Source organism: Gorilla gorilla, chromosome 7 (genome assembly GCF_029281585.2).
Source record: "Gorilla gorilla gorilla isolate KB3781 chromosome 7, NHGRI_mGorGor1-v2.1_pri, whole genome shotgun sequence".
In the NCBI taxonomy this organism is placed as follows: domain Eukaryota; kingdom Metazoa; phylum Chordata; class Mammalia; order Primates; family Hominidae; genus Gorilla; species Gorilla gorilla.
This window is the reverse complement of record NC_073231.2, coordinates 123,491,689-123,512,549: the sequence shown is the minus strand read 5'-3', so window position 1 is coordinate 123,512,549 and position 20,861 is coordinate 123,491,689. Positions and strand designations below refer to the sequence as shown.

General features: G+C 38.0%; 1 long non-coding RNA gene across 1 annotated transcript in view; it reads left to right on the top strand.

Moving 5' to 3' along the window:
* Positions 1 to 19,893, top strand: part of LOC134759116 (uncharacterized) — a 94,126-nt gene extending 74,233 nt beyond the window's left edge. The window contains exon 4 of the long non-coding RNA XR_010135032.1: positions 19,860 to 19,893. This is a non-coding gene — a long non-coding RNA (uncharacterized lncRNA). The remainder of the gene's footprint in view (positions 1 to 19,859) is intronic.
* Positions 19,894 to 20,861: the final 968 nt, after the last annotated feature.

Genomic DNA, 20,861 nt, shown 5'->3' with positions numbered 1-20,861 from the left:
GATGAGCATCTTTTCATGTGTCTTTTGGCTGCATAAATGTCTTCTTTTGAGAAGTGTCTGTTCATATCCTTCGCCCACTTGTTGATGGGGTTGTTTGTTTTTTTCTTGTAAATTTGTTGGAGTTCGCTGTAGATTCTGGATATTAGCCCTTTGTCAGATGAGTAGGTTGAAAAAATTCTCCCATTCTGTAGGTTGCCTTTTCACTCTGATGGTGGTTTCTTTTGCTTTACAGAAGCTCTTTAGTTTAATTAGATCCCGTTTGTCAATTTTGGCTTGTGTTGCCATTACTTTTGGTGTTTTAGACATGAAGTCTTTGCCCATGCCTATATCCTGAATGGTATTGCCTAGGTTTTCTTCTAGGGTTTTTATGGTTTTAGGTCTAACATGTAAGTCTTTAATCCATCTTGAATTAATTTTTGTATAAGGTGTAAGGAAGGGATCCAGTTTCAGCTTTCTTCACATGTCTAGCCAGTTTTCCCAGCACCATTTATTCAATAGGGAATCCTTTCCCCATTTCTTGTTTTTGTCAGCTTTGTCAAAGATCAGATAGTTGTAGCTATGTGGCATTATTTCTGAGGGCTCTGTTCTGTTCCATTGGTCTATATCTCTGTTTTGGTACCAGTACCATGCTGTTTTGGTTACTGTAGACTTGTAGTATAGTTTGAAGTCAGGTGTTGTGATGCCTCCAGCTTTGTTCTTTTGGCTTAGGATTGACTTGGCAATGCGGGCTCTTTTTTGGTTCCATATGAACTATAAAGTAGTTTTTTCCAATTCTGTGAAGAAAGTCCTTTGTAGCTTGATGGGGATGGCATTGAATCTATAAATTACCTTGGGCAGTATGGCCATTTTCACGATATTGATTCTTGCTACCCATGAGCATGGAATGTTCTTCCATTTGTTTGTATCCTCTTTTATTTTGTTGAGCAGTGGTTTGTAGTTCTCCTTGAAGAGGTCCTTCACATCCCTTGTAAGTTGGATTCCTGGGTATTTTATTCTCTTTGAAGCAATTGTGAATGGGAGTTCACTCATGATTTGGCTCTCTGTTTGTTTTTGGTGTATAAGAATGCTTGTGATTTTTGTACCTTGATTTGGTATCCTGAGACTCATCATTTTTTATGGCTGCATAGTATTCCATGGTGTATATGTGCCACATTTTCTTAATCCAGTCTATCTTTGTTGGACATTTGAGTTGGTTCCAAGTCTTTGCTATTGTGAATAGTGCTGCGATAAACATATGTGTGCATGTGTCTTTATAGCAGCATGATTTATAATCCTTTGGGTATTATAAATACCCAAAGCTGAAGTTGCTTATCATCTTAGGGAGATTTTGGGCTGAGACGATGGGGTTTTCTAGATATATACAATCATGTCATCTGCAAACAGGGACAATTTGACTTCCTCTTTTCCTAATTGAATACCCTTTATTTCCTTCTCCTGCCTGATTGTCCTGGCCAGAACTTCCAACACTATGTTGAATAGGAGTGGTGAGAGGGGGCATCTCTGTCTTGTGCCAGTTTTCAAAGGGAATGCTTCCAGTTTTTGCCCATTCAGTATGGTATTGGCTGTGGGTTTGTCACAGATAACTCTTATTATTTTGAGATATGTCCCATCAGTACCTAATTTATTGAGAGTTTTAAGCATGAAGGGTTGTTGAATTTTGTCAAAGGCATTTTCTGCATCTATTGAGATAATCACGTGATTTTTGTCTTTGGTTCTGTTTATATGCTGCATTACATTTATTGATTTGCGTATGTTGAACCAGCCTTGCATCCCAGGGATGAAGCCCACTTGATCATGGTAGATAAGCTTTTTGATGTGCTGCTGGATTCAGTTTGCCAGTATTTTATTGAGGATTTTTGCATCAATGTTCATCAAGGATATTGGTCTAAAATTCTCTTTTTTGGTTGTGTCTCTGCCCAGCTTTAGTATCAGGATGATGCTGGCCTCATAAAATGAGTTAGGGAGGATTCCCTCTTTTTCTATTGATTGGAATAGTTTCAGAAGGAATGGTACCAGCTCCTCATTGTACCTCTGGTAGAATTCGGCTGTGAATCCATCTGGTCTGAGGGCCATTTTCTACTCATCATTAAAAAAAAAAAAGAGAGAGAGAGAGATCCTAAAAAAGAAAGATCCTTTGATAGGCCAAAAAGTTTAAGTTAGGCACAGCTTAAGAAATATTGATGAGTTACTGGGCCTTCAAGGTATGAAAAATAAGGACTATACTTGGGCTTTAGGGTAGAGCTGGGGATTCTCTATGCAAGGATTGCTAATCAAAAAAAGAGAATAGCTGAGGTGGAGACTATTTTCCAATTACAGTACCACAAATTAAACAAGAAATCTTTATATTTATTTACAGCAAAGTCTAGGGCAAGTCAGTCAACGCTATTGGAAGAAAAGTATGGCACAAATAATGCCAAATGACAGAAATAGGTATCATATTGAATTAATGTTTCAATGTGGATTTCTCTAAGGTTCTGGGGGAAAGCATAGCATAGCCAAGTTACATAAGCATTCTTTTTTTTTTTTTCTTTTTTTTTTGAGACAGAGTTTCACTTGTTGCCCAGGCTGGATTGCAATGGCATGATCTCAGCTCACTGCAACCTCCACCTTCTGGGTTTGAGCGATTCTCCTGCCTCAGCCTCTTGAGTAGCTGGGATTACAGGCGCCTGCCATCACGCCTGGCTAATTGTTTTGTATTTTTAGTAGAGACGGGGTTTCACCATGTTGGCCAGGCTGGTCTTTAACTCCTGTCCTCAAGTGATCCACGCCCCTCGGCCTCCCAAAATGCTGGGATTACAAGCATGAGCCAACGCGCCCGGACTTTTTTTTTTTTTTTTTTTTTTTTTTTTAAATGTACTCAGCACTATTTTAGGTAGTGTGGCAAAACAGATGAACAATAAAATATGTTTCCTGCCCTCAAGGACTTTATATGTAATGTAGGTAAGGACTTTATATATAACATAGGTAATATAAGCTATCAGAGTGAAATAATGAGATAAAAATACAAAGAAAAATAATAAGAGTACTTGTTGCTCGGATGGAAGGCTCTCAGTAACCTCACTCTCTGGGTCCCGGTAGAAAACCAAGCAGCTGGAACATCTACTTGTCTGCACACGAACCCTCATTGATCCTCACTAACTCCTAATTGTACCCCAGTTGGAATGATTCTTGTTTACTATCTAGTCCTAACAGGGCTTTATTATTGGGCTTCCTACAAATTAAAAACAGGAATTTAAAAGAATGAAAGATTGCTTGGAGTGAGAGTATTGAAAACTGATTTTAAAAAAAGGCCACTAATAGTGAGAAAGGGAATAGAAAGCCTATTATAGACACGACTCAGAAAGCAGAACAAGTTGGGGGTGCTGAGCAAAGGAGCAAGCGAGGTTTCCCCTCTTAGGCTCCCCTCTGACCATGATATGGCCCTGTATGATGGCTGATAGCCATGTGCTGAGTTTATCATTAACAACAGGTTAATAGCTTCAGTATATATTTAATTAGGCTGGACACTGTGACACATTTGAGAAATCTTTCTACTGAAATTAGTTTAAATAAAACCTTTTGGCATGCAAAGGGAATAAGCCTCAGTTATCAGGACAAATCACAGCAGAGACACCTCATTTCCCAATCATCCTGGATAAATGAAGACTGACTCTCTGTCACTGAGCCTGCCATTGTGTGGTACAGACCATATTTTCTATATTATTATAAAATTATCATAAAATGTGATTTTTTGCAATATCATACCCTTTATGGTCATTCTTAAGAAGCAAGTTAGTTAAATTTCAAGCACGGTAACAGAAAGAGGTTCTAGACCAAATGCCTTATTAAATAGATAAGCTCGAATGAAAGTAAATGCACATTTCATGCAGGTCTTCTGTTTTAATATTTGAATGTAGAATTTCCCAATGTTCTGGGATAGTGCACAGCACATGGAAAAGACCATAACAGAATATCATTGCCCACACATATTTGAATTATTTTTTAAAAACTGTGTGTGCGTATCTAGATTTTTAATCAAAACAGTACCATGATAGCAACACTGATTTTGGAAAAACTGGAAAGATGGAGGGAACAGGAACTCAGGCTTAAGCCATAGCACACTTTTCTTTTATTGATTCTCCATTTGTTTTGTAGGATTTCAACAGTGAAGGAGACCTGAGAAGCCATAAAATCAATCTCTCAAATTGAAGTTGAAAAAAGCAAATCATCTCTCACACCCACCCTGATTGGTAATAATTAACTTGGGAATACTTCAGTTACTCTTTCATTAAGCAGTTCTCCTAGATATCGAACTTATGTTAGTTTATTTATTGGATTCATCCTAAGCATTCAAGGTACTTCTGAAGGATATGAGGCAAACTATTAGCATCATTTAACATTTATTGAATTATAGCATCCACATAACTTAGAGCAGACACAAGACTTAATGAGAAAAGCAAGACATTATTCCTGTTTTATAGAGAGTAACCAAGGCCAACAGGTAGAAAGAAGACTTGCCCAAAGTCAGACAGAAAATGTTGAGAGGAAATTAGGACCCACTTAGGTTATTTTTGGTAGATTGCTCTTTTCACTTATACATAGCTGAGTTTGCCAGAAAAACAAATCTCAGGAATAAAGAAAATATACTGAATATGAACAGTTAATTGAGATGCTTAAGCATAGGTAAGCACTTGTGTTGACTCAGCCATCATTCTGTCTGTGTGTGCCAATCAGTCTCTGCCAGTTGGTATCAGTCATTATCCAATGAGAGAAATGAGAGCTAGGAAAAGGAGAGTGAGCCCCGATTATCTTTTATAAGTGTATAAATTGATGGCTATGGTAGGATTTTTCTCAATGTGGAAACTCGAAGTTCTGTGCCTAAGTTTTATTTCAAGAAACATTTTGTTTGTGTCAATAGATCTAGAGCCAATGGGTTCATTTAAAACCCTCTTTTATGATGGCAATGAATGAAAGAGGATCCTAGACCATCAGAAGATTTTAGCCTTGGAGCTCCCCACCCTCCTAACACACACAGATAGAGCTGGCTCCGAACTCTGCTGCTTCCATGGTCGTGGCTACCTACTGCTCTGTTCCTACTTCATCTTCAATGTGATTTTTGTCCATATGTCAGACTGAAGCAGACTGCTTAGGGCCTTGGGTTGAGGTAGGGGACATCTTTCTCCAGGCTAGGCATTTCAACTGAAGAGGAAAAAAAAGTAGGAATAGGAAATGATGACTACTAGAGGTCAATTGACCTATTAAAAACAAAAATGATTATTTTTGACTCCTGAGTTCTGAAAATGTATTTGAGGGTTCTTCAACACAAGGAGCAAAAGAACAAAGAGAAAGGGGAAATCTTTGTTGTTTTATTGATCTGCCTTAATAGTATTCTTTCATCTTAGAAATAAGACGAGCTTGCATAGAAGCCGCTGTCTGTGGTTCGGTTTCTGAACTAGAAAACAAATCTTTTTAAAAATCAAAATCTGAGCATTTCAGATTAAAACATGATAAGGGCCAATACTGCTTTTTTGGTGAAAGCCTTGAATGGGGTGATCCAGTGAAAGGACCCAATGACAAATTTAAAACAAGGGGAATAACAGTTCCTGTGCCCTGGCACAGGATGGGTAGTAAGCACATCAATAATGATTATATGAATTCCAAGTAGGATTAGTTTCATAACTGATTGGCACATATTTACTTTGGGTTCATGATGGAAGGTGAAAATCATAATAAATATTTGGGGAATCAAAAAGACTTCATGGAAGAGAAGGCTTTTTAGAAGCATGTAAAGAATGTTGAAGAAGGAAATAGACTTAGGCAGTTGAAATATAGAGGTAGTATGGGTAAGTGTATCTTTGGAGAAAGTTGTCTATTTGGCTGTAGGATGCACGAGAATGAGAGAAAGACAAGATAATAAGAGCCTTGTTGTGGGAGGTCTACAGCATTTGTACTTGAATTGGCAGTCAACAGTGGAGCCATTAAAGGTTTTTAGAAATGAATGTAATAGATTAGAAATTTAAGAAAATTAGAGTGCAAACCCAAGAAAGACTGAAATGGAAGTAACATGAGCAATCAGGAGAATTTTGTAGTAGAATTAAGTGAAAAATTGTGAGACTCTAAGTTAATAAAGGGAAAACTCAGATGTCACTAGCTGCATTTTCAGGGAGCTAACAAATCTAGTGATTGCATAAGCCATAGGTCCCTTAGAAAATTTAATGAAAAATCTCTGGAAATCCCCCAGAAAAATACCACATTTACACATACTCAAAATGTTGCTTATAATTTCAGGGAGCTTATAGAAACTTGGGAACCAGGAACCCTTTAGGACCCTGTGAACTGCAAGGTAAGCACATGTGATTCTGACTGATTTGATTGACAGTTAAAACATAAATCAGTTATAAAACAAAAATTACTTACTATTTTGACATAAATGTAGGCCAGCATTTCCCATTTTTTTTCGCTGAATGCTGCTTTGGAAAGAAACTTCTCAAATTAAGAACCAGAAACGGAAGTGTATGGTGGTCACATGGCAATCTGGGCAGCTTCTGGGGCATTTCACTTTTTTGTTTTTATAACCTGATACAGTTTATGGCCAAAAAAAATTTTTAAATGCTATGTACCCTGTTATCATCCAGAAGATTAATATTCCATATCCTTATATTAAATGTTTTTCAGTAAAGAACACTGGTTTAACTCTTTTTACTCTAGGACTTCCAACCATTAATCCAGTGGTCTTCAGAGCCTGTCCCTGCAGTCTTCATCCAGAAATAACAGCCGTTCTCACAATCCATATTTTAAAAATGAGACTTAGGCTCCAGGAACATAAAGTTTCCTTATGTCTGCCTTTACCTCTCCCAGCCCTCCTTGCTCTGAACCAGGAGGTACCTATTCTGGTCTTTACTAACTAGCTGTGTGGTCATCAAAAAATTATGCGTCTCAGAATTCATATCTGGAGAATGAAGTTATACATTGTGAAGATCTATGCTCTACTCAGTAGTTCTCAAACTTGAGTATTCATCAGAATCACCCTGAGGGCTTCTTGTAACAGTTTGTTGGGTCTCATATTAAAGTTTCTTATTTCAAAAATCTGGGCGGGGCCTGAGAGTTTACATTGCTGTTGAGTTCCCAGGTGATGCCAGTGCTGATGGTCCGTGGACCAAACTTAAAGAACTGCTGCTCTAGCAGTTTGGGAATCCTGTGAACATTTTGTAAAATTTTTATTATTTTTATGTTTTTTCTTTCCAACTTTTATTTTAGTTCAAGGAGTATGTGAGCACGTTTGTTTCAAGGGTAAATTGCGTGTCTTGGGGTTTTGGTGTACAGATAATTTTGTCACCCAGGTAATAAGCATAGTACTCGATAGGTAGTTTTTAAATCCTCACCCTCCTCCTACCCTCCACCCTCAAGTAGGCCCCAGAGTCTGTTGTTCCCTCCCTTGTGTACATGTGTACTCAAGTTTATCTCCCATGTGTAAGTCAGAACATGCAATTCTTGGTTTTCTGTTTCTGCATTAATTCCCTTAGGATAATGACCTCCAGCACCATCCATGTTGCTGAAGAGGATGTGATTACATTCCTTTTGTGTGTGTGTGTGTGTGTGTGTGGCTGCATTCCATGGTTTATATGTACCAGATTTCCTTTATTCAGTCCACCATTGATGGGCATCTAGGTTGATTCCTTGTCTTTGCTACTGTGAACAGGGCTGCAATGAACATACATGTGCATGAGTCTTTATGGTAGAAAGATTTATATTCCTTTGGGTATATACCCAATAATGGGATTGCTGGGTTCAATGGTAGCTCTATTTTACTGTGAACTCTTATACTCTTTACCAGTTAAGTCCTTTCCTCTCTGGAGCTGGCAGTTCACTTCCTAGCTACTCCTGTTTTGTGTCTGATGCTCAAGTTCTTGATTCATTATTCTGAGCAATGGTTGCTATTAGTATTTCCTGAGGAAGATCACTGCATCCATCATAAACAATTTTTAAAATTTCAAATATGTACAGTCCATGCTGCTGCCATAGTATAAATACCAACTTTCTAGGGTACTAAGCATTGGATGAGCCCAGCCAATGTGCAGATAGACTTGGTGGCACAAAGGACCTATTTACATGCCATTTTTGTTGGGGCAGCACTGCCCTTTAGAATGTGACTCTTAGTATGGGTGCTGCTAGAAAGGATTCCCTCTACTCAAAATGCATGTGAACAACTTCTGCAGAGTTAATGCTAGGACAGAATTGTGACATTGATAAAGTTTGACTTTGGGGTCCCTTCACTTTGTATACAATCACTTAATAAATATTTACTCATCGTTGTCATATAAGGTATTAAGCTAGATACATCAGGGGATAGAAAGATAAATCAGATCAAATCCTTGCCTGCAATGGAATTTACAATTCAGTACAAGACATAAGATGTGTACATCCACGGAGACAGTGTGTGGGGCTCCTGCAATATCAGCTGTGCTCAAATGACAGTAAATCTAATTACTACTTATGAGAACTCAGACAGTTTACGTAATCCCTTTCAGTCTCAGTTTCATAATGGCTGATAGGTAAAATAATAACCCATAGAATCAACTATGGCTGCATTGTGAAAACTCATATAAACCCATATTATTTAAGAAAACATATTCTGGGCTTTCCATAGTACTAGGAATATAGTAAATGTTCAATAAGCGCAGCAGTTTTAAAACTATCATTGCCAAAGTGGAGAGTGATACATGTAATAGATAATTGTTGAGTGCTTACTATGTGTGGGATATCGGACTAAATGTTTTTCATTTATTATGTAGTTTAATCCTTACAACAAGCCTAATAAAATTGATCATATAATTTTCTCAATTTTGTGGATAAGAAAGCAGAGCTCAGGGACCTTAAGTAATTTGCTCAAGATAATGCAGCTTGCAAATAGCGGGAGCTAGTATTCAAACAAATTCTGGTTCCTGGGTTTGTATCCTTACCATTGTGTATACTGTTTCCTAATAAATACTCTAAGAAGACTACACAAAGCATTTGGGGGAGGTCAGAGGTATGAGCAAAAACTTCTAAGGGGAGCTTCTAAGAAGATGAAGGCTTAAAATTTGAGCTGGGATTTGAAGAAAGAGGAATTTTGGCTCTGTACATTCTCATCTTCCTTTTTCCTGTTTAATACATTTATTTATTTAATAAATACTTGTCCAGCACTTATTTTGTGACAGGCATTATAGTAGGTGCTGGCAGCATGACACAAGGTCCCTGATTCAAAGTTCATCCCTTCATGGAACTTATGATCCAGAGATGGAGATGACAATTTAACAGGCACTTAATGAGTAATTACAGAGGAGAAATTTAGGATGCTCTTCAATTCAGGAACTATGAGCTGAGAGCTTACTCTATCCCAGATTGTGCTACATTCCACAGGGATAGACCTTACCTGGAAAATATTGTTTGTTCTTCCTCATCTGTCTTGTTGCAGTTAAAATTTCTGTGATGCTCAATCTATTCATGCAAAATCATTTATGACCCCTTATTTTTCATGCTTGATCTTAGCCAAAAGGGTGAGAAGCAATACCTCTTATGTTTTAAGTAAATGAATGTGATAGGACGACAGCTTTTTTAAGTTATTGACCAATTTTTTTCTCCAAAATTTATCTTTTATCCCTCTCTTCCACCCTCTACTTCCAGTCATGCAGCTAAAGTTTTGTACATTCATTACCTAAGGAAATGACTATTATAGGGCAGAAAACTGGGGGAGAAATCAATCATGTTGGCTGTGGTTTTTAAAAGCCCATCCCCTCAAAGAAAGGGTGAAGACTCTGGGCATAACCCCAATTATAGAAAAAACTTATGAGAAATTAGGGATCTAATTTCTGTATTCAGTAGGAAAAGGATTCCTGGACTGGGAATGCGTCCAGTGATGTCAGGAAACATAAAATGACTGAGATTAACTTTTTGCCACCTTAGCTGTAAATGAAGAATTAAAAATAAAAATTAGATTCAACGATAGAAAAATAAAGAGAAGTAATACGTCTTGCCAGATTGTATTTGTGGATGAATATTGGAATCCATTGTATTGATTCATGCTAAGGTTCACTATCTTTTCCAGATAAGTTTGAATCTCAACAGTGACTTTTAATATTATGTTAATTAATTCCACAAATATTTATTGAACATCCATGATGTGCTAGGTAAATGGCAGAGGGTAGTATCACAGCGTCAAGCAAGAATAAACACAGTTTTTGCTTACTAAACTTCATTTTCAAGACAGAAAGTCAATAATCAAATAATTACACAAATTCTTGTGAAATTACAAGTGTGAAAACTGTCACCGAGGAAAGATACATGAATTTATGTGGCAAGGGGATCATCTCGGGTATCTGAGAAGTCTCCCTGAGAAGTGGCATTTAAACTGAGACCTGAAAATGAACAGGAGCTAAGTACGTAAAACAGAAGGGAAAGAACAAGCATTCTAGGCCAACAGAATCAGGATTTTAGCCCTTCATGTGGTGGCAGAGCTACTAGATAAAAATTTAGGTTGGAGGGAGTGTGGAGAGAGACTTTTGCTCACAGCATGAGGGCAGCTCTTGCCATAAAAGGCCTTCCTGAGCATGAAGGCATGGTCTGCACATGGATGTGGCTTTTGCACGTCTTTTGTTATCTTTGTGCCCATCTCCCTGAGGCCTCAAAGGCTGAACTCTTCACCTTTCCCCAACTCTACTCCTGCTTCTGCATGTCCCATCTCAACAAATGATAGCTTCGTCTTTGCATTCTGTGCAAGCTAAAACCCTCCACATCATCCTTTCTGCTTCCTTCTTCCTCATCTGATCTATGTCCAATCCATCTCCAAGCTGTGTCAATTCTGTCTCATTAATATCTCTCACATCTAAGTCACTTCCCTCCATTCCCAATGCCACTCCCTTAGCTCAGGGACCACACCACACACCCTGACTTTATACATATACATATGGAGCTGCTTTAAATTGTTTTAAGAAGCTGCACCTTTCTCCCTCTCGAGGTTTTTATGCATATTTCCTCTCTGTTCAAAATCGTCTTTCTATCCTCAACTAGGGAATTCCTGTTCTTCATGCTGGATTTCTTTTCTATAAAAACTCTCCCTGACCACCAGCCATAACTGCCATGGATATAAGGTTGGCTTTTCCTCCTTCATGTTCACTCTAAATACTTCATGCTTATCCCTACCAATTATGCATCTGTTTAGACCTGAGCTGTGTAACATGGTGGCCACTAACCACTGTGGTGGCTACTGAGCACTTGAAATGTGACTGAGACGAATTGAACGGTGCTGTACATGTAAAACAAACATCAGATTTCAAAAACCTAGTATGTTGCCTAGTAATTTTTAAGTACTTGTTTACGTGTTGTCATGATAATATTTGGGATATACCCAGTCAAATAAAACATATTATTAAAATTAACCCCACTTATTGCTTTTTACTTTTCAAAGTGTGTCTAACTGAAAGTTTAAAAGTATATCCATGGCTCATATTTGTGCCTTGCATTATATTCTTATTAGATGGTACTGCTTTAGACCCTAGGCAATTACAGCAGGAATTGGAAAACTATGATGGATGGGCCACATCTAGTCCTGCCACCTGCTTTTTGAAATAAAGTTTTATTGGAACACAACCAGGCACATTTGTTTATATTCCTATGGCTGCTTTCCCGTTACAATGGCACAGTTGAATAGCTGTGATAGAAACAATATGGTCCACAAGCCTAAAAGATTTACTACTTGGCCCTTTGCAGAAAAGTTAGTTGACCTCTTTTCTAGAGGGTTGATATTGTATTTTGTTTTTCATTGTGTCTTCAAATCATGTCACAGAACCTGAAACCTAATAAGCACACAATAAATATTTGCAATATTGGCTGACTGAATAAATTTCTAATTGATATGTGATTATTGAGTAAATATAAATTGAGAAGGATATTGCCAAGATCATCCCTAAAATTAGTTTATGACCCACAGCTATGGTGACCATGGGATCAAAATTAAAAATTGAAGTACAACCTGTCAAGTAGGTCTATACTTGGATAATCTTCCTATGCAACATTTAAAATGGAGACCATCCAAGCCAGAATGGGTGTTTCTCATTCTCATCACCATGGAATATCTTGATTTTGGAATAAAGAAAGATATTTTAATTATGCCTGAAACAGGATAGAGTGTTGTATGAATTAGGAAACTTATCTTCTAGGTTGGATATTTGGAGTAAGGGTTTATGTCATAACAAATTCCACCGTCCCTCATGGTAGTAAATCCCATGGAAGTCTGGATCTGGTTGGTGTACATGAGAATGAATTCTTATATGTTAAAAATGGGGCTGAGAATGAGTGTTGGAATAGAATTAAGCACATCTTCACATTTTGATCCAAATATACTCCTGTCATTTGTTCTCTGCTCACAAATCTGCAGCTGTTAGAAGACATGAAATAATTTTCTTTTGCTTTTCTCTGTCAAATTGTTGATGAACATGATTTCACATAATTGAAACAGCCAGAGTTACCATAGATGAGAATTGAATTTCAGGTCTTGGTTATGCAACATTATCTTTTCTCATAAGAAGCAGTCGTTTAAAAAAATATATAACATTTCTCAGTGTTGCATTGGATCTTTTCTTTTTTTAGTAATTAAAGTTGTAGAAGCAGCTAGACATCCTTATTTCAACAGGTAGAATCCACAGGGCTTTTCTGAAGAAACCATGCGAGGCAGAGCGTTTTCCTTTATTGAAGTCAATCTGGGAAGCAAACAAGAAAAGGAAAAAAGTAATATTCATATGTGATCAATATAGAAAGAGAACAATTAAGTATCTGGTGATTTTGCTTTAGGCTGGTTCAAAGAAACGAAGGATTATAAAGTTGATAAGATCACAGAGTGAGCGATCACCAACCCATCCACCGTCTATCCATTTCCCGACAGTTACTTATTAAATTTGTTAAATTACATTTATTAAATTACTATTTGTCCAGCTCTGTGGTAGATGTTGTGAAAGACACAAGGGAAACAGAAGATAATCTTTACTCTTGAAGATTCACATAACGTTAAAAGTGAAGGTAGTTTAAAAAATGATGTTATTGTAATTCTATGTTCTCTTTTCAAGACAAAGACACAGTTATTAGGTACTTTGCTTAAGGTAATATTTAAAAATTTATGTGGTGGGCCACAGGGCTCTAATTCCTAGTCCAATAAGTTTTCTACTATACTTATTGGGTAAGTCAGATATGTTTGTCTGCCTAAAAAGTTGGAAAATAAGTCATCCCAAATTATTATGTAAGCAAGTGTGGGATCATCCTGCATGCCTGATCTGTGGGACATCCAAGAATATTCGCCATTGAGCAAGAGAATTCAAGGAAGGTTTAAGGGCAGAGGTGAGCCTGGAGCTGTACTTTAAGGAAATACAGAGCGTGAGGTCGTAAATGCTGGAAAGAAGACATTTTAGTTGTGGCAAACAAAATAAATAAATGCAGGGCAACAGAACTAAGCAGACATTAGAGATACAGAAAAAAAGATACAATCAGGTTAAAAAAAGATCAACAAAAGTAGTGAAGATGGCCCTGAGTTGCACAGAGAGCCTCTGTGGAAGAGGTGGAGGAACTAGGTTGGGTCAGTGAGGTGAGAGCAGTTGATGTAAGAAAGCTGAATGCCTGCTGGAAAATTTTTTCTCTGAGTAAGAGACTAAGTGTAAGCCAAGCTTTTGGAAGATTTATACATTGCACTCCCACTCTAGAGAAAGACAAAACATTCCTCAAGGACCCAGAAAGAAACTCAAAAGAAACGAAAATCATTCTGGCAAATTAAATAGGGCAGTAAGTCTATCAGATTTCCTTTTCCATCTCTATATTGCACACCACTTCACGGTGTTTGACTAAAATTTACAAGTTTGGTAGGAAAAATCTAAGTGGGAATATTTGGAGAAAACCCACAGAGAACTAATAATATTAAGGATATACACACACTTACTTTCAGAGATAGCCAATTTCGATTGCCCTGGGGTTTGGATTTTTTTAAGGTTTTGATATATAGCTTAAATTATTGCTTATATAGGATGAAGTACATGCTTAAATGCTATGTTGTCACTGTAATATCTACAAATCACTCAGCACACCATCACTGACAGTAAATATTTTATATCTTATTGAAAAATAATAATATCCTTATAAAATATCAAAATCATAATCCTTTTAGGCTCTTCCCCAAATCCTCCCTTGAGAGGCTCAAAAAATAATCATCCTTAACACTTCGTCATACAAACTTACAGTGAAATTTCAGTGAATAGTTGTTTTGAGTTTGAATTTTAAGTTCCTCGAATTTGGGGTATGAAATTCTGTTCTCCACATCACCATTGCTGTGCATGTGGAATTAGCGTGAAAAAAGAATCTATAGACACCTACTTTCATTTATTTTGTTTTTTCTTATAATGTAAGTAGGAAACTTACATCTACATAAACGGTGCCAAATTACAGCTGTTTCTCTAACTCCATTTTTCTGCAAAAGATTACTGGTTTCTGCGACCAGGCTCTTTCAACTGCACAACAGTTGCTGCCTTTATTTGCATAATTAACTTGCCTGTTGGTGGAGGGAGATGATGTGAGCAGAGGCAAGCACAGGCACTCACTGTTTGTTGCCACTGACATAGTGAAGCTGCAAGGTGTAAGCAGGGTTGTGATTCATCCCCTATCTCCTGCAGCTTGGCTTGAGTAACTGACTGCCTTAACACCTCTTTAAGCATTCTTCCTTGTGCTTTTTCAAGGACCTGATAGTTTATTGAGAAAAAGAGATGCAAACAACGTGTATAATGGAAGAAATGCTACAAGGTAGACAATAGTCATGCAGGATTTGCCCCTTTTCCCAAGTTGATAGAGAAGGTTGACTACTCATTGTAGTTTGTGTTGTGCACTCTTCTGAGAATAAACAAACATCTTTTGGTTAGCATGTGGTTGTGGGGTTACTATCATTCTTGTCATCTTCAAATATAGGTAAGACATTCTGGACAGATGATGTTATGGCTAACAAGAGAGACAATTTTTACATGCTCATAAGCAACGTGGCCAACAGTGTGGGAACGTGGGCATTCACTTTTTTGGTAGTAGGGTGTATTAGAGGACATCAGCAGACTCTCTGAAAACAACTTGGAAATATGCTCTGTGAAGGCTTTGTACATCTTATTCATTACTATCCCTAATGCCTAGAAGGAAACCTGAATAAATGAATAAATGTCAAAATCTTTAAAATTTTGCATATGCTTTGATGCACAAATCCTAAGAACTGGAAGTCATCATGAATCTACTATTAAAATTTAGCTGTCGGAATACATATTATATTATTATTTATAATACTAAATGCTTGAAATGTCTCATTTAGTTTTATCAATGTGGGATTGAGTAAAAATTATATAACATCTCTATTATGGATTATTAGGCAGCCATGAATGCTGATATTGCATAAAAATATATAAAGGATACAGAAAGATACATGTGACTATTTTTATGAGTAGGCTGTAAAACAGTGCACAGAGTATTAATCCATTGTTATAAAATGATAAAATAGAAAATTTTTCAAAGGTTGTCAAAGAAGGAACTTTACCAGAGACTCAGGCACAGTCTCAAAGAACAAAAACTCTGAAATTTTAGTGACTTAAAACAATACATGTGCTATATGGCTATTGTGAATCAGCAGGGAAGCTTTGCTCATCCGTCACTCAGGATGCCAGGCTGAAGATAGCATTGAAATAAATGGTGTTCACAATGTCATATAGAAAGGAGCCCTGGAAGGTTTCACACTGGGAATTCATGGCTCTAACCTGGAAGTAAAATGTTGCTTCTATTCAAACTCATTGGTCAGATCCAGACACATGTCCCATCCATGCAAAAGAGAGCAAGACATTATAATCCTCTATGTAATTGAGTATGAGAGAATTAGAAATATTTTGTGAGCAGTACTAAGGATACCACTTACGGTCATCAGTATTCAGCTCACTCAGTGTATCCCTATGGAAACAACCCCAAAGTCTTATCCCGTCTTACAGAATAAACTTATCCAGTTTTATGGCATAAAACTCTTATGTCTATAGTTTCTGGGTGGTAACCAAGTGGTCTCTTTATCAGGTCTGGATGTGGCTCCTTTTGGTTATAAAATCAACTGAAAAAAAACAAAAACAAAAAAGATTATCTCTTTCCCCTGACACTTAGTACAAAATAGCAGAATGGGGCAAGGTGTCTATAATATTGCCAAGGCTGGTTCATATAAATTCTGATATTTTACTGCCAGTCCCCATTCCCTGGGATGAGGAAAGCTCTTAATTATATTCTGATTTGACGCCTGGGGAGGGGTTCTCCAGTCCATGGCCCTTAATTTTGTTCTTTGGAGGTTCTTCCTTTTCTATTGTTGCCTTGGCTACATCTGCAGAGTGTATTATAGAATGTACACTCCTTCAAGGATGAGAATCTTTCTTAGTCTGATACTTGCTCATAGAAGTTCACGTACTTAACCATGTTAATGTTTTTGTCTTTACACAAAAGTTTTAGAAGGTTCATTATTTCTTTGGCTGTACAAGTTTCTCAAAAAAGTAATCAGCTTCTTTTTATAGTTGATTATGGTCAATTTCTTGTGCCAATAGCCCCATACACAGCTTTTTTGATACATGCTTCTCTGTGTTTTCTCTGAACTGTAGATATCTTAAGTCAGCTAAGCTTCAGTAGAACAGCCACAGCTTCAGTCTTAAAAAAAAATTGAGTCATTCTGTCCATATGAAAGACTAACTGGGTTGTTATGTTAACCCATTCAAAGGTTAAAAACTTGTGTGGAAACCATACCCTTGATCTATTCCTTGATGCAAGACTGTGTTCTTATCAGTCTGTCTCTAATTAGTGATAAGAAACAATTGCCTTGTCCAATTCTCCAAGTCTTCAAATTTTCTTGACCATCTCTGTTAGCTTTCATACTTGCTTGCTTGTTAATTCGTTTTTAGCTCATTGTTTTATTGTAGTATTTTGTCAAATGAAGCCAACAGTGATTGACACTTGCTAGAAGTTCTATTTTTCAATCATTTTACCTATAGCTATAAGTTCACAGAGGACATTACCACCTTTTAAGTTTTCACAGGTGACAATTTTACAAAATAGCTCATTTGTGCATAACATAGATTGCTGTCATTCCAGCTGCAACCAAAGATTCGTTGCTGCCTGCCACCTGATCACTGAGCCAATGCCACAGACTTTGTTTTTGATGTATTACTCCAATTCTTTTTTTAAAAAGGTGCTTTAAAAAATTGACCAGAATAAGAGAAATCTAGTTTTCAGTTTTGTAGACCCCTGAAACTTGATTGTTATTAAATGATTTTGTCCCAGGCAACTGGAATACACATTCAAACTTCTAAGAGATTACAGAAAAAAGTGCTGATTTGTTTATTTAAAATTGAAAGTCCACCTAAATGACTAGAATATCTGTATTTTCTAACTAGAACATATTCCGTGGGTCAATGGATTCCAGAAACCAGTGTTTTAATCTGAATGTTTCTTCTTTTTGTTTTCTTTTTATTTTTGGAGATAGAGTCTTACTCTGTAACCTAGGCTGGAGTGCAGTGGTACAATAATGGGTGACTGAGACTGGAACTCCTGGGTTAAAGCAACTCTTCAGACTCAGACTCCCAAGCAGCTAGGACTACAGGCACACACCACCATGCCTAGCTAATTTTCTAATTTTTGTAAAGATGGAGTTTCACCAAGTTGCCCAGGCTGGTCTTGAATTCCTGGCCTGAAGCAATCCTCTTACCTTGGCCTCCCAAAGTGCTGGGATTTCAGATGTGAGTCACTGAACCCAGCCTGACTCCTTCTTGATGACTTTTAATGAATTCCTTGATCATTAGTGGATACTATTGTGGGATAATTCACTTAATCTTTGAAGAATCTTGATCTCCCTTTCGGTACCATAGAGCTCAGCTTTCATTGACCAGGAGACTTTTTTTTTTTTTTTTTTTTTTTTTTGAGCAAAACAGAGTTTTGCTCTGACGCCCAGCCTGGAGGGCAGTGGCAGGATCTCGGCTCACTGCAACCTCTGCCTCCCGGGTTTAAGCGATTCTCCTGCCTCAGCCTCCTGAGAAGCTGGGACTACAGGTGCATGCCACCACGCCCAGCTAATTTTTTGTATTTTTAGTAGAGATGGGGTTTCACTGTGTTAGCCAGGATAGTTTTGAACTCCTGACCTCGTGATCTGCCCACCTCAGCCTCCCAAAGTACAAGACTTTCTTTTGGATAGGGTTGTCTTTCTGCATCTCATTTTCTAGGGGGGCAGAGAAAGATGACAAATGATGAACATGAAGAAATGCTTTTTGGGCCGGGTGCAGTGGTTTATACCCGTAATCCCAGCACTTGGGGAAGGTGAGGCAGGCGGACTACTTGAGGCCAGGAGTTTGAGGCCAGCGTAGGCAACATGGCGGAACCCAGTCTCTAGTAAAAATACAAAAATTAGCCGGGCATGATGGCGCATACCTGTTCAGCTACTAGGAAAGCTGAGGCATGGGAATCACTTGAACCTGAGAGGTGGAGGTTGCAGTGAGCTGAGATTGCGCCACTGCACTCCATCCTGGATGACAGAGCAAGACTGTCTCAATTAAAAATAAAAAACAACAACAGTTTTCATATAATGTGTTTTTACAATAATAAAACTGGGTAATGGTATATAGTGAAAATTGGAGGAGAGAATGGAAGAAAATGTTTTTGCTGGAATGGCCAGTAAAACCATTCTAAGGTGGGGACATTTGAGCTGAGACTCACAGGAGGGGAAGAAGCAATCATAGAAGATCTGAGGAAAGAGCAGTCTATGCAGAAGGAACAGCAGGTGAAAAAGGCCAGAGACGTGAAGGAGCTCAGTGTATTGGAAGGATAGAAAGAAGGCCAGGGAGTTGGGAGAATGGTAAGGAGAGAAGTATGTGGTCACGTCTGAGAGGCTGGCAAGGAGTGCATTGTGTACAGTTTTACTGGTCATGTTGGGCAGTTTCTGTTTTACTCGAAACCCAGTGGAACCATTGAAAGCTTTTAAGCAATGGATCAATTTGATCTGTTTTACTCTTTAAAAAGATCACTCTGGCTGGCTACTGCATGGAGAATGAATTCTGGCAGGGGAAGAGTGGAAGCAGCCCATTGCAGCCCAGCTGTGAGAAATTAGTCATTTCGATTGGGGTTGTAGCAATAGAGATGGTGATAAGTGGTGGGATCTTGAATGTATTTTGGAAATAAGAGTAGACAAGATTTGCAGATAGATTAGATGACAGATGTGAAGAACAGTGAGAAAATAAGGGTTATTGCTAGTGTTTTGGCCCAAGAAACTTGATTGGTGGTGATACCAGCAACTGAGAGATGGGGAAGATGGCTGTGGGTAAATCAAGAATTTTATTTTGGAAATACTAAATTAGAGATGTCTATTAGACAGCTCAGAGGTGATGTCAAGTAGGCAGTTGGGTATATAAATCTAGAGCCCAGGGGAGTGGTAAGAGCTGGAGATAGAGATTTATGAGTCATCAGTACAAAAATGTTATTTTAAGCCATAGAAGAGGATGAGATCACCTAGAGAAGGAATTTGGAGAGAAAAGAGGGTGGAGGACAGAGTTAAGGGTTAGCAGAGGTGGAGGAACCAGAAATGGAGTCCAAGAAGGCACAAGTTTCAGGTTAGAAGAAAATCAGGTGTGAGTAGTGTTGTGAACGCTGAATGGAGATATTTTTGCAAGAAGAAAGCCATATGCTGAAAACTGACTAATGCTCTATCCCATTTCTGCTTTATATTTCTCCCAAACACCCACAATACCATGCCCCTCTCCTTAGCATTTGATTCTACTGGAAAGGAGGTTAATTACAGAACAATAATTGTTTCCATTTTTTTTCTTTTTCAGTCTGCTATTTTAGGAAGTGGATAAAATGGCATTTTGACAGATCTGGAGGGTCTTGGATCTACCTTTCAACATTGGCATTACTGACATTAGAGTACCACCACTCACTAGCTGTGGAGATGTAGGAAGATTACTGAACCACTCAGAGCCTTGGTTTCCTCATTTGTTATGTGAAGATGACAATATCAGATGACAGGTTTGTTGTGGGGATTCATTAATGTAATGCATACAAAGTGGTAGCTCAGTGTCTGGCAGAAGGTAAGTAGATCACAAATGGTAGCTTTTATTATTTTTTTCCCAGATGACAATTGGCTAACTATGGAAATGGATCACTATCAAGCAATCCTAGAAAGATGAGTAGGCAAGATTTGCAGATAGACTGGATGACAGATGTGAAGAAAAGTGAGAAAATAAGGGTTATTCCTAGTGTTTTGGCCCTAAACATAGTTAATTGTTTAGAACTATGTTGGAGAGATAATATCTACATATTATTGCTGCAGAATAGAAGTTAAACACTCAATCTATAAACAAAACCCTGCTATTGCCCCTGTGCCCTCTAGCAAACACCCTATATCTTGTCTCTTTCAGAGACAGGATGTGTGAAACTCAGATCAGTGATGTTTTAAAGATGGAGCATCAGTGATAGAAACATACTTCTGTGTTTCTCTGGTGAAGAATGATCCAGGTCTGTCTTTGAAACTGAAGTTTCAGGCTGCCAGTGAGCAGATATAGTGAAGATAGAAATCCTTGCACAGCTGAAATGGGTCATGACTACTGTAAAAATAAGCAGGAATTTCCCCACCTTGGGGCAGCACACAAGCCTATCTTTCCCTCTGAAGCACAAGAGAGTGGGTCAGGGATATAATTGAGCAAGTATCTCAGATTCATTTTCCAGGAAATGAAGCCGTTAGCCCTAGCTGCTCTGTGAGGATCCTTTGTTAAACATGACGAGTCCTCTGAAAACATTACAATTCTGCTATGGTGCCTCTGTGCCAGCCACTTCTT